Genomic DNA, 12546 nt, shown 5'->3' on the forward strand with positions numbered 1-12546 from the left:
GACAGGCGGCCCACTGCCATGTCACAGAGCGGTGGTCTGTGACATCAGCGAGCGAGGGTCTGTGACCTCACGTCCCTCCCTGCTTGTATTTGGGCACCGGCAGAGCCCGGCCCAGTGTGGCTCGTGCCTGGACTCCTGCCGAGCGTGTCTGCAAGGTGTGGAGGGTCGAGCGAGGCTGCTCCGGGTGCTGGGGGGTGCTTTGGGGGCTGCCGTCGGCAGCTCTCGGTGCCCGTCCCGGAGCCATCCCCTGTGTTTCCCCGGCCCTGCCTGGGTCAGGCAGCCGGGCACCGTCGGGAGCGCTCGCGGCAGCAGAGGTGAGCTGTGCGGGGGAGCGTCCCCCCGGGGTGGGTGAAGGGGCTCGGGGAGCCGGAGGGTGTCCTTCGCCAGGGGCCTGGGCATTTCTTCCTCCCCTCGCCGGGACAGGGAGTGACCGGGGCCTTTCTCCATTGTGCAGCGGGTGACGCCAGCGATGGGGAGCAGCTCCTCGTCCTCAGCTCTCCCCAGCCTGCCGCAACGAGCCCACATGGCTGAAGACAGCGAGTGGAGTTGCCCCATCTGCGGCGAGACCCAAGATGGCGCCGCTTATGCGTTCCCCTGTCTCCACCAGTTCTGCCTGGGCTGCATTGTGCGGTGGGTCAAGAGGAAAGCGTTGTGCCCCCTTTGCAGGCGGACTGTCCAGTCCGTCATCTACTCTGTGCGGGCAGAGGAAGATTTTGAAGAGGTGATTTTCCAGCGGCGCTCCTCCTGTCCATCAGTTGCCCGCCACCAGTACAACCAGCGGGCTGCAGACCCAGTGCCCCTGCGTGGCTTTCGGCCCCCTGTCTGGGTGGGAGTTCTCCAGCAGTGCAGGGAGATGCTGCGGCAGTGTCTCCTGGACTTGGTCAGCGAGTGGTGCTGGGTGATAGATGTGTTATAGGCCACCATCATCGCCCATCGGTGCCTCGACGAGCCGGACAGGGAGGCCTTGGTGCGGGATCTGCAGCCCTTCCTGCAGCACCGGGCAGTGGAGTTTGTGCACCGGCTGGTCGACGTGGTCGCGGAGAGGTGCAGGGAGCGCTTCATGCAGCAGCTGGAGCCCCGGGACTCCCAGGCTGCCGAGGAGCAGGAGCACAGCCCCGCGGCCACCCCTGGACCCGCCGCCGCCCCGGGGGACACTCCTGCCCCCGACCCCAGAGCAACAGCAACATGGTCTCAGGTCCCGGCAGGGCCTAAACCATCACACTGTGGTAGTTCATGTAGTAAAAAGAAGTGGAAATAAACGTTCCGTTTCTGTATGTTTTAAAACAACAAAGCAGCAGCTGCTCTTTTTTGGAAGCAGAAACTTTTACGTGTGATTAAGTTCTTCAATTTGCAGTACCGTTTTGTCCGCAGTGAAAGAAGCTTTGACATAAGCATATGGAGAGGAAAAAACAAACCAAACCGAATTTAGGAATCAATCACTGTCTTGAATTAAATTTCTTTGTGTGTGTACGAGTGTGTTTTTCGTTTTCTGTACGGTCCCAGCTCCTTATAGCGCTGCTTCTTAATCTAGAAGTTCACATAACTACTCCAAGTCAAGACTGGGTTCTCCTCACACTAACTCCTACTCCCAATCATCTAGTCATTCCTATTCTCATTCCAAATTGCAGTCGCCACCATATCCCAGAAGAGGCAAAGGGAAGAGTCATCAGAATCGGTCTAGGTCAAGGTCACACGGTTATCACCATTCTAGGTCAAGATCACCCCCGTACAGATGCCACCATTCACATTCAAGTTCTTCAGTAGGTAGAGACCAGTCTCCCACTAAACTTAAAAAACACCAGAAGAGAAGAAAAGGGAATGAGAATGAAGGACTTCCCAATGCTGAACTCTTAGAAGGTATGAGAAAATGAAGAGAGCCAATTACAGCAGCCGATGTTAAAATGGACTCTCTGTTCACGCTCCCAAGCAGAGATGATGCCACACCTATGAGACATGAGCCTATGGGAGCAGATTCTATTGCTGTCAAACCAGTGTCTGAAAAGGAGAAAAAAGAGGAGGGTAAGCCAAAAGCAAAAACTGGCAAGACAAAGCAGAAAGTAGAAGTGGCTCTTCCTCCTAGGAAAGACAGTATAATAAAACCAGATAAAGCTTTCCAAGAGAAGGTGGACACTGATCATGAAATACCTCCTCAAACAGAACCAACCTCCTGTGAAAAAAGCAAAGGAGGAGTTACAAAGATAGACAATGTTAAAACATCTTCTTCTCAGAAGTGTCTTGGTGCTCCATGGAAAGTTCACCCAAAAGTGATGATATCCTGGAAACCAGACCAGCCGAGGAGAAAAAGGCAAAGAAAGACCATCCAAAAGAAACCAAGTCAGAGAAGCCGTCCAACAAAAAGAACAAGTCAAAAAAACCTGTGGAGAAAAGCAAACCTTCTAAGGCAAAACCTGAAAAAAGAAAAGTAGATGAAAAGGTTGATAAGGAAAACGAAGCCACTTCCATAAAGGCATCTAAACCAGAAACTGATGAATCGAAAACATCACCAAAGGGGAAGACCAAACCTCATGGTGGAAAAGGAGGGCAAACTCTGCAAAAGAATAAATCTGCTTTTCTTAACAACCCCACCAAAATGATTAAACTTATCCAGGAAACTGGCAATAAGATTGTGAGTGAAGAAGACGTGCCACCTGCAAATGAACCTGTTGAGACAGCTGAGCTGAGCAGCAGCAAAGTTAAACAAGAAGCAGCAAAGGAAAAAATGAGAAGAGAAGTAACAGCATCTAATGGATCTAGTTCAACCTGGCAGAAGAAGAGATATATCAGATATAAAATATCAGCAGAATACATTATGGCCCAGTTATGTCACTTGTTGGCTACAATAAAAAGTTTTCAGTGAACTATCCAATGAGCTTTTGAACCTTTTGGAGCCAGGGAGGCGGCCAGCCGGCTCTAAGGAGGCTGGCAAGCCGGTGGGCGAGCAGCTGAGGCGGCGTGGGCGAGGGCAGAGCCAAGGGCTGGTGGCGCCTGTTCTGAACGCGGTGTAACCACACCAACAGTCACTGCCGAGGAGAGCAGCTCACACCCCGCTCCTCCGTAACGAGCTGGGTGGGCAGAACCAGCACCACCCACCATTGATCGGGTGGTAAGAACCTCATGGGAGGACAGCGAGTCGCTGCCCACCGAGCTCAGGGTGACCAGACAGCACCTGACTGAGTGCGCCGAGGCTGAGTGTAGAGCAGGGCTGAGGTCTGCCACTGGACAAGGTACCTTCGATCCCTGCAAGCAACTGGTCGGTGCTGGAGAGAGAGGAGGGAAGGAATGGCACTGCAGGGAAGGGAGAGCCCAGCGTGTGGGAAACAGCACACAGATTGGTTCTCTCCTGGCCAGAGAGAAGAACATGGTCACAACATGGCCCAGAGGCAGAGTGATGAGGAATGTGGGAAGCCAGACACAGGTCCTGCACAAACAGGCGGCTGTGCAGGTCTCTGCCTGATGAGAGTGCCCGAGCCTGGCACCTGAATCAGAGGGAGTCAGAGACACCGTTTGTGTGCGCTGTGATCAAGTAAACGATCTGCTCAGGCACGTGGCTGAACGGAGGGAGGAGGTAGAAAGGTTGAGAACTATCAAAGAGTGCAAAAACGAGATTGACTGGTGGGGCTCACACTCTGAGACAAAGGCATCAGGCAGAGGCTCCAGAAGAAATGCAAGGACCCCCTCCCCTCCCCTCCCCAGGCAGAAGGAGGGCATGTGGGGGACGGGGGAATGGAGTCAAGTCCTTCCTCAGGAAGGCAAGTGAAAACCTTCTTGGCCCCCCTCACCTTCCCAGTTGTTATTATACAATAGGTATGAGGCTTTGGAACTAGAAGACCAGCCAAACGAAGATGGAAACGAGGACCCATGTAGTGAGCCATCCACAGCTTGTCCCTCAGCCCCAAGACTTGCAACTTCTTCAAGTAAGAAGAAAAGAGGGTAATTGTAGTGGGTGACTGTTCTGAGGGGTACGGAGGGGCCCATACGCCGACCAGACCCATACCATAGAGAGGTCTGCTGCCTCTGTGGGGCTTGGGTCAGAGATATTAAAAGGAAGGTCACTGCTCTGGTGCGGCCCTCTGATTACTCCCCCTTCTTGGTTATCCAGGCAGGTAACGATGAGGTGGTAGAGAGAAGTCTTAAGTCACTCAAAAAGGACTTCAAGGCACTGGGGTGGCTAACTGAAGGCTCGGGAGCTCAGATCGTGTTTTCATCAATCCCTCAAGTGGAAGGGAAAGCCACTGAGAGAGGGTGGAAAACATATCTGGTTAACACGTGGCCCAGAGACTGGTGCCACCGTCGGAATTTTGTGTTCTTTGACCATGGCGAGGTTTATAAGGCACCTGGTTTGCTGGTAACAAATGAGACAGGTGGGATGCAGCTGTCCCAGAGGGGGAAAAGGATTCTGGGGCAGGAGTTAGCAGGGCTTATCAACAGGGCTTATATGTGGGGGGACAGGGTGATAACTGGGCACGTTAGTAACAAGCTCAAGGGAAGCGAGCCACAGCTTGAAGGATGCTGGACTGGTGAGGGCTCTCCCTCTACCACTTCATTTGAGAGAAGGGAAAGATGTTTAGGGACCGTGGAAGCACCTGAGAAGGGTCTGGTAGGGAATGGGGCCCACGCTCACCAAAGGGGGTTGGATTCATGAGCTCATCTCGAGTGCATCTGTTCCAACGCATGCAGTGTGAGCAGCAGCCAGGGGAGCTTGAGGCCATGCTGCAGCAGGAGGACTCTGATGTAGTAGCTCTAACAGAAACATGGTGGGATGCCTCACACGGCTGGAGCGCGGCAATCGATGGCTGCAAGCTCTTCAGGAGGGACAGACAGGGCAGGAGAAGCGGTGGAGTGGCCTGTGTGTTAGAGGATGCTGTGAGAGCTCAGAAATCAAGTACAGTGATAACAGGGTTGAGTGTGTGGGTTAGGTCAAGGGCCAATAACGCAGATCTTGCTGTGGGAGTCTGCTACAGACCCCCCAGCCAAAGCAGTGAGGGGGGTGAAGCCTTCTACAAACAGTTGGGAGAAATCTCGCGGTCACTTGCTGTTGTTCTTGGGGGGGACTTGAACCTCCCGGGTATCTGCTGGGATCACAGCACAGAGAGAGGGAACATTCCAGGAGGTTCCTGGGCTGTGTGGAGGACAACGTCCTCACCCAGCTGGTGAGTGAGCCGGCAGGGAAGGTGCCCCCATGGACCTGCTGCTTGGGAACAGGGGAGAGCTTGTGGGGGAGGTCAAGGTCGGGGGCTGTCTCGGGTGCAGTGACCATGAGATGATCGAGTTTTCCATCCTTGGAGAAACCAAGAAAGGGATAGTAAAACTGCCACCTTAGACTTCCGCAGGGCTAACCTTGACCTGTTCCAAAGACTGATTGACAAAATCCCTCGGGAGGCTGCCCTGAAGGAAACGGGAGTCCAGGAAGGCTGGACATCAGGAGAGCAGTCGGAAAGGCCCAGGAGCAGGCTGTGCCCGTGGGCCGGGAAAGAAGCAGACGGGGAAGGAGACTGGCCTGGCTGAACAGGGACCTTTGGCTGGATCTCAAGAACAAAAGGAGAATCTATTGCCTTTGGAAGAGGGGGCAGGTCTCTCATGGGGACTATAAAGTTGTAGTGAAGCTATGCAGGGAGAACATTAGGACAGCCAAAGCACAGACAGAGCTCAACCTGGCTATAGCTGTTAAGGATAAAAAAAATGTTTCTGTAAATTCATTAACAGCAAAAAGAGGATTAGGGAAAATCTCCCTCCTTTCCTGGATGCAGAGGGAAACATGGTAACTGAGGATGAGGAAAAGGCTGAGGTGCTCAACACCTACTTTGCCTCAGTCTGTAGCAGTGGAACTGGCTGTTCCCTGGACACCCGGCCTGAGGAGCTGGGAGATGGGGAGGGGAAGCAGACTGAGGTCAGCACAGTTGCAGAGGAGCTGGTCAGAGACCTGCTGCACCGCTTGGATGCACACACGTCTGTGGGAGCTGATGAGTTACACCCAAGGGTGCCGAGGGAGTCGGCAGATGTGCTCGCCAAGCCGCTGTCCATGATTTCCCTGGAGTCGTGGCTGACTGAGGAGGTCCCATGGGGCTGGAGGGCGGCAAATGTGACACCCGTCTACGGGAGAGGCAGAAAGGAGGATCCAGGGAACTACAGACCTGTCAGTGTGACCTCGGTGCCAGGGAAGGTCATGGAGCAGGTCACCTCAGGTGCCATTACAAGTCACGTAATGGACAGCCAGGGGATCAGGCCCAGTCAGCATGGCGTTATGAAAGGCAGGTCCTGCCTGATCTCCTGCGACAAGGCAATCTGCTTACTGGGTGAGGGAAAGGCTGTGGATGTTGTTTATCTTGACTTTAGCAAGGCCTTTGACACTGTTTCCCAGAGCATTCTCCTGGCGAAACTGGCTGCTCATGACTTGGATGGGCACACGCTTTGCTGGGTAAAAAACTGGCTGGACGACCGGGCCCAGAGAGTTGTGGTAAACGGAGTTAAATCCAGCTGGTGGCTGGTCACGAGTGGTGTCCCCCAGGGGTGGGTTTTGGGGCCACTCCTGTTGAACACCTTTATTGATGATCTGGACGAGGGGATGGAGTGCCCCCTCAGTCAGTTTGCAGATGACACCCAGTTGGGTGGGAGTGTTGGTCTGCTCGAGGGTGGGGAGGCTGCAGAGAGACCTGGGCAGGCTGGAGCCATGGGCTGAGCCCAACTGGGGGAGTTTCACTGAGGGCAAGTGCCAGGGGCTGCCCTTGGGCCACAACAACCCCCTGTGTGGCTACAGGCTTGGGGGAGGAGTGGTGGAGAGCTGCCAGTCAGAGAGGGGCCGGGGGGGGGTTGATAATGAGCCAGCAGAGTGCTCAGGGGGCCAAGAAGGCCAATGGCATCCTGGCTTGTACCAGCACTGGCGTGGCCAGCAGGGACAGGGAAGGGATCTGAGCCCCGTGCTCGGCACCCAGGGAGCAAAGCCAAGGGTCAGGAGCTGAACTCAAAAGCAAGAGGACAACATTAAGAGGCACTACTGTTAAAAAAGCAGGAGGATCCAGGCACGGCCCCTGTTTAGCAGGCACCCAAGTCTGAGAGCAGTTTTGCTGACAGGGCAAGCAGAACCCAGGGGTGTGGCTGAAGAGATGGCGAGTCCTCTGCTGGGCCTGGCTAAGGGGAGCAGACTGGACATCCCACGTGTAGATCCGCTTCTTAAAATCTCGTCATTTAGAAACCTTTTTGGTTTAGTTCATTGAACTCATAGCATATGCAGCATTATCTATTGACAAATAATCTTCATATAATATAAGCACGGGAGAACATTTACTAACAGTCAGATTCAGTATTTCCCTCGTTGTAGCTGACTCCGTTTGCAACTCAAGCTTTATATTTAAATACAGGGCATGCACACAGTATGTCTTCTGGTATTTACTTTGTTTTTTTAAATATGCTGTTAAATGAAAAATGTTCTGCTGTACAAACCGAAGATGTTGAACACAGTAAGCTACTCTCAGGCTTAAAATTTATATAACTTTTCTAACTGCTGCATTGCATAAATATTTAGAGTCTGTTTTAAAGCAAATTATTTATATAATTGTTCATAAGAAACCCTGTAGCAGCAGTACCATTTTTGTACAAATTTCTACTGAATGTATTTTTAGAATATACTGCTTTTGCTTAATATTCTTATACAAAGGCAAAACAGTTCCAAAACCAAAGTACTACTTAGCTGGGTAGGTTCTCATCCACAGAAATTCTGACCGATATCCATTTTACAAATATAATGGGCCAAATTCAGCTGTGTTATAAATCCAGAGCTGTCAGAATATTCTCTATTAATATTTTCTGCCTTTGCAGAACATTGGGCGGATGGTCATATACTGAAGAGATTTCAGTACAGCAGCCAGAAGTCATTCCCCACTAACGGTGCCGTCCAATTAAGGAGTCTTAGGTCAGGATCCAGTTTTGAAAAATAGTACAAAATCACAGCTTTCATGGACTTTTACCAGAAATCTGGGATAGACCGCCTCTGAAAACGAAGTCCTTTGATTCAACTGGTGGTCTCCAGTACTTTATGTTAATAACATTTGATCTTGGGATGCCACTTCATGCGTCAGGGCTCAGCTCCTGTCAAAGATTTTACATTAAATGGAAAAATAAATGCTTAGATGACAAACTCTGGAACCTAAAAGAAACAGAAGCCATCAGTTGTCCAAATAAGCTGCAGTCACAATACAGCCTTCAGAGAGACTCCTCTGCTCAGTTTCATAAGTTACAGATCAGGTCAGGCAGAAAAAATTTGTGTAGGCATGAGCCAACTACAACTGAAGTCTATTGAACAGAAATACCGATTGCTACATTGGCATTAAGATTAACGAAAAGTGAGATAAATTTTCTATTTTAAAATGCTTTCAATGTCTATACAGTATCTCTAGAAGCATGATCCTACAGGGAAAATTTGGCAACTGAGTTCCTCTACTCAATTGACATTTTACTTCCGATGCAATCCGAAGCCTAACTCCTGTGGTCTTCCCTGAAACAGGTAACATTCAGATAATACATAGGAGAGGCCACAGCAGCAGCCTTGTGTGACAACTGGCTGCTAAATGTGGAACTTCCAGGAACAGAAGAACAATTCACTCTTTTGCCTCTTCAGTACTGGCTTTGCCTTCAAAACTGACAGCAGTTATTAGGAATTAGTGTCAAGTGACCCAGGACTCTGAGACAGGTATCTCAGAAGAGAACAGTAAGAGAAGGCCTTTGGGTGAAAGCAGCTTCAGATTTGGAGCTAACAAGTGATGACCTATTGACGGAAGAAGGATCAATGAGCAGATAAAATCCCTGTTGTACTCAGCCCTCCTGCACGTACAACCATTCAGCAGTCATTTTCAGGTTTTTTACACATCAGCGTTTCAAACCCCTGCTCCTGTTTCTGGCTGCGTAACTTTGCATTCTGTATTACACATGTATCAAGAACAGAATTGTTGTTTACAAGTATAATTTTTCCTCGAACAACGCATAAAGGAGTGGCCTTTCACATATATGTAAGGCATACGTGTGAGCATTCATCCATATGAACATTTCTGGCTTGTCGTGGCCAGGGCTGTGAGCAAGGGATCTCAAGGCAGGTTGGGACACAACAAGGATCTGTCCCGTCTGCAGAACTGCATCAACCATGTGCTGTCAACAGAGATTTAGCTCACAAAGAGCTTGGATCTTACAACATGTTGTTGTCTTAAAGGCCCTGCTGTTGGAGAAATGAAGCCCTTTCTCACCACAGCATTACATCTTTTTTTTTCTACATGTCCAACACAGAAACAAAACCTGCAGCTGTTCAGAAATGTTAGCACCCAGGTCTGGAACTCAAGGATTGCTGCTGAAACCAAGGTGCCTGGGAGCCTTTTTTCAAGAGCTTTACACATGTCAGGGACACAATCCGGGGTTTTTTCCTGCCAGCTCAGGTGGTTTGTGTCCAAGCAGTGTATTGCAGTTGACACGATTTCTTTTCTCTGAAGAGCAAAGAGAATAGAAGCCTTCTGAGTTTTGCGTTTCTGCCTGCTCAGGGGATCAGGGAGAACAGACGGGCAAAGTAGCTTGTGCAAAAGTATCTCTGAACCCAGAAAGTCTCTCAACAGAAAACCCTAATATATCAGATAACATTTTTGGTGGTGTTTTTTGTTGTTGTAGAGACAAACCAAAAAGACAGGAGACATTTCGGCTTAAGTCAGCATGCAAGGTGAAAAAGCCGCCACAGCCTCTCTGATCTGCCTTTTCATAATATCTCTGTGCTCCCATGGCAAAAGCTTATTGGCTCTGGAGTTGTTTTTCACAAGTGTGACTGGTGGTTAGATGCCAACACCTTGTGTTCCCCTTACTTCCCCAGACTGCTTTACAACATTCTTTCCTCTCTCTGTCTGGTCTTCCCAAGGGCACACTGGAATCTTGTCAAGGTCGAGCTCTTCTCCAGTCAGGTTGTCGGCTGACCAGCTGCCTTCCCCGACAGTTGTTTTTCTTTTTTTCCTTTTTTTTTTTTTTTTAAATCACAGGAATTTTAATGTATTGAACCTAAAATGAGAATATCTGTGAGAATTTTGGCATTGACAACATTCTGTTAGTCCAAGACACCAAAAGACTCTGTCCACTGGGTCACAATTTATGACTTTCCAGAAACAGCCTGGATTATGGTGTGACTCCAGAGCTAATAGAGACCACTGCAATTAGCATGGGGAGGGTACAAGCCCGCTCTGTTCTCACCATGGCACTATAGAGTCTGGATGAGTCTGAATAGCTCCTCACAAGAAAAACGATTAACATCCTAGCAGCATTTAACACGCACGGACCCTGACAGATCTAATGGGAGGTACAGTGATTCAGTACAGAGGAGGGATTAAAAACCATAACACGGTGGCTGCGCTGCCTCCACTGTGTCTCTAAACACCAACAACCTCAAAGCAGCCACGTACCAAACTTGAAAACTGTGAAATTGCAATTGCATGGCTACAAGCAAAGGTCATGGAGAGCTGCCAGTCAGAGAGGGACCTGGGGGGGTTGATTGACAGCCCGATGAACAGGAGCCAGCAGAGAGCCCAGGGGGCCAAGAAGGCCAATGGCATCCTGGCTTGTGTCAGCATGGCGTGGCCAGCAGGGACAGGGAAGGGATCTGAGCCCTGGGCTCGGCACTGGGGAGGCCGCCCCTCGATTCCTGGGTTCAGTTTTGGGCCCCCCCACCCCAAAAAGGCCATTGAATGACTCGAGCGTGGCCAGAGAAGGGCAGCGGAGCTGGGGCAGGGTCTGGAGCACAGGTCTGCTGGGGAGCGGCTGGGGGAACTGGGGGGGTTCAGTCTGGAGCAGAGGAGGCTGAGGGGAGACCTCCTGGCCCTCTGCAACTCCCTGCCAGGAGGGGGCAGAGAGGGGGGATGAGTCTCTGGAGCCAAGGCCCCAGCGCCAGGCCCCGAGGGAATGGCCTCAAGCTGCCCAGGGCAGGGTCAGGCTGGCTCTGAGGAAGGATTTCTGTGCAGAAGGGGCTGTTGGGCGTTGGAATGGGCTGCCCAGGGCAGGGGGGGAGTCCCCGGGATCCCTGGGGGGGTTGAAGAGTCGGGCTGAGCCAGCGCTGAGGGATCTGGGGGAGTTGGGAACTCTCAGGACTAGATGATCTTTAAGGTCTTTTCCAACCCAGATGATTCTGTGACTAGGAATTTGCCGAGCAAGTTTAGTCCAGCAGGGTCCCATTCTGCATTTTTTATGCAGCTTGCCTAAATAGGCTGCAAACTGCGTTAGTTTAACACAAAGTAAAACATTTCCACCCCCTGCACCTCCCAGATGAATTCCTGGTGTGGAGCCTGGCCATCTCAAGCCGTGCCTCAGCGCCATCTCCTGGGGATTTTACTGTCGTACCTGAGACACAGTAACTGACTGCAGAGACCCAAGTAAGCATGTTCTACTAAAAATATTTTTATTTTTCCTCTCTCCCAGCACTAATCATGTTTCATTAACATTCAAATACTTATCTATGAAAAGCTACCTAATTACTGAAAAAATCACCCCATAAATATTCTGCTCCCTTTTCTCACTCAACTCCAGAAACAGTTCCCCTCACTTTATGAGTCGTCTGATCAAATGGTGCCACTGTTCCTCCTTGTTTTGTCAAAGAGAAAAGTTTGACCTATATGAAGTATTGTTCTCATATTTTCCTTCCAGAAAACTTTATTATGTCTGTAACTGGAGTGCCATGAGCATGGCAAAAGAAAAAGCGTTCACCCCAAACACGCTGAATTTGAGTAAGGAATAGTCTTTGCAAAATGAGCCTTAACCACTGGAAAAGTTGTGGGGCAGCTTGACACAAGTATAGGCGGTTTTCTAAGAATTATCCCCAGCATGACGTGCTCAAAAGGAACTCTTCAAGGACAGTGGTGTTGCTGTACGAGTCACTTTGCAGGATTCAGGTGTTACATACTACAGAAGACTTTCCTTCCTTGTGTGGGAAAACAAAACACCAAAGAAGAGAGGCCAGGTCTTAAAAGACTGTTATTAAAGTTATAAGCTTATTCTCTTGGGAAACAGAAAGTATCAAGTTTTCAGTGCATAGAAGAGATTGATCTGAACTAGGTTGTCTATTCCAGACAGCTTCAGAAACAAGATTTACTCAAATGTGGGGGGGTGGGCAAAACAGTGGAAGTCACTCTTGGTACCCCAGGAGACTTTCCTTTGTGGGATTTGAGTTCTCTCAGCACAGCAGCAGTGCCTGACTCCACTCCACACACAGAAGCTTGTGTCCCCCTCGTCAGCCAACGCTGCAGTGACACGTGCATCACCCAGCACGGCTGCAGTACAACCTTCCTGCAGCCAAGGAAGTTCTGAAGAGAACAAGAAAAGTTTAAGTATTACCAGATGTCTTCTCCATGTAAAAACATATAGACTAAATTTCCATGAAATGGTGCTTGCCTTTGGTCTCTGCTAGGTAAAGAATTGAGCTCTCCTCCATTAATAGACTCACACTAATTCTCTGTGCTCTGCAAGCGAATTGATGAACCTTACACTAAGGTAAGACTAAAATCAAGAGTAGGCATATTCATGCTCAGCTTTTAATCAGTT

General features: G+C 50.1%; 1 pseudogene; it reads left to right on the forward strand.

The window, feature by feature from the left end:
- The first annotated feature begins 469 nt into the window (after positions 1-469).
- LOC141955428 (E3 ubiquitin-protein ligase RBBP6-like) lies at positions 470-2857 on the forward strand (annotated as a pseudogene).
- The last annotated feature ends 9689 nt before the right edge of the window (positions 2858-12546 follow it).

This window comes from Athene noctua, unplaced genomic scaffold (assembly GCF_965140245.1).
Source record: "Athene noctua unplaced genomic scaffold, bAthNoc1.hap1.1 HAP1_HAP1_scaffold_217, whole genome shotgun sequence".
Lineage (NCBI taxonomy): Eukaryota > Metazoa > Chordata > Aves > Strigiformes > Strigidae > Athene > Athene noctua.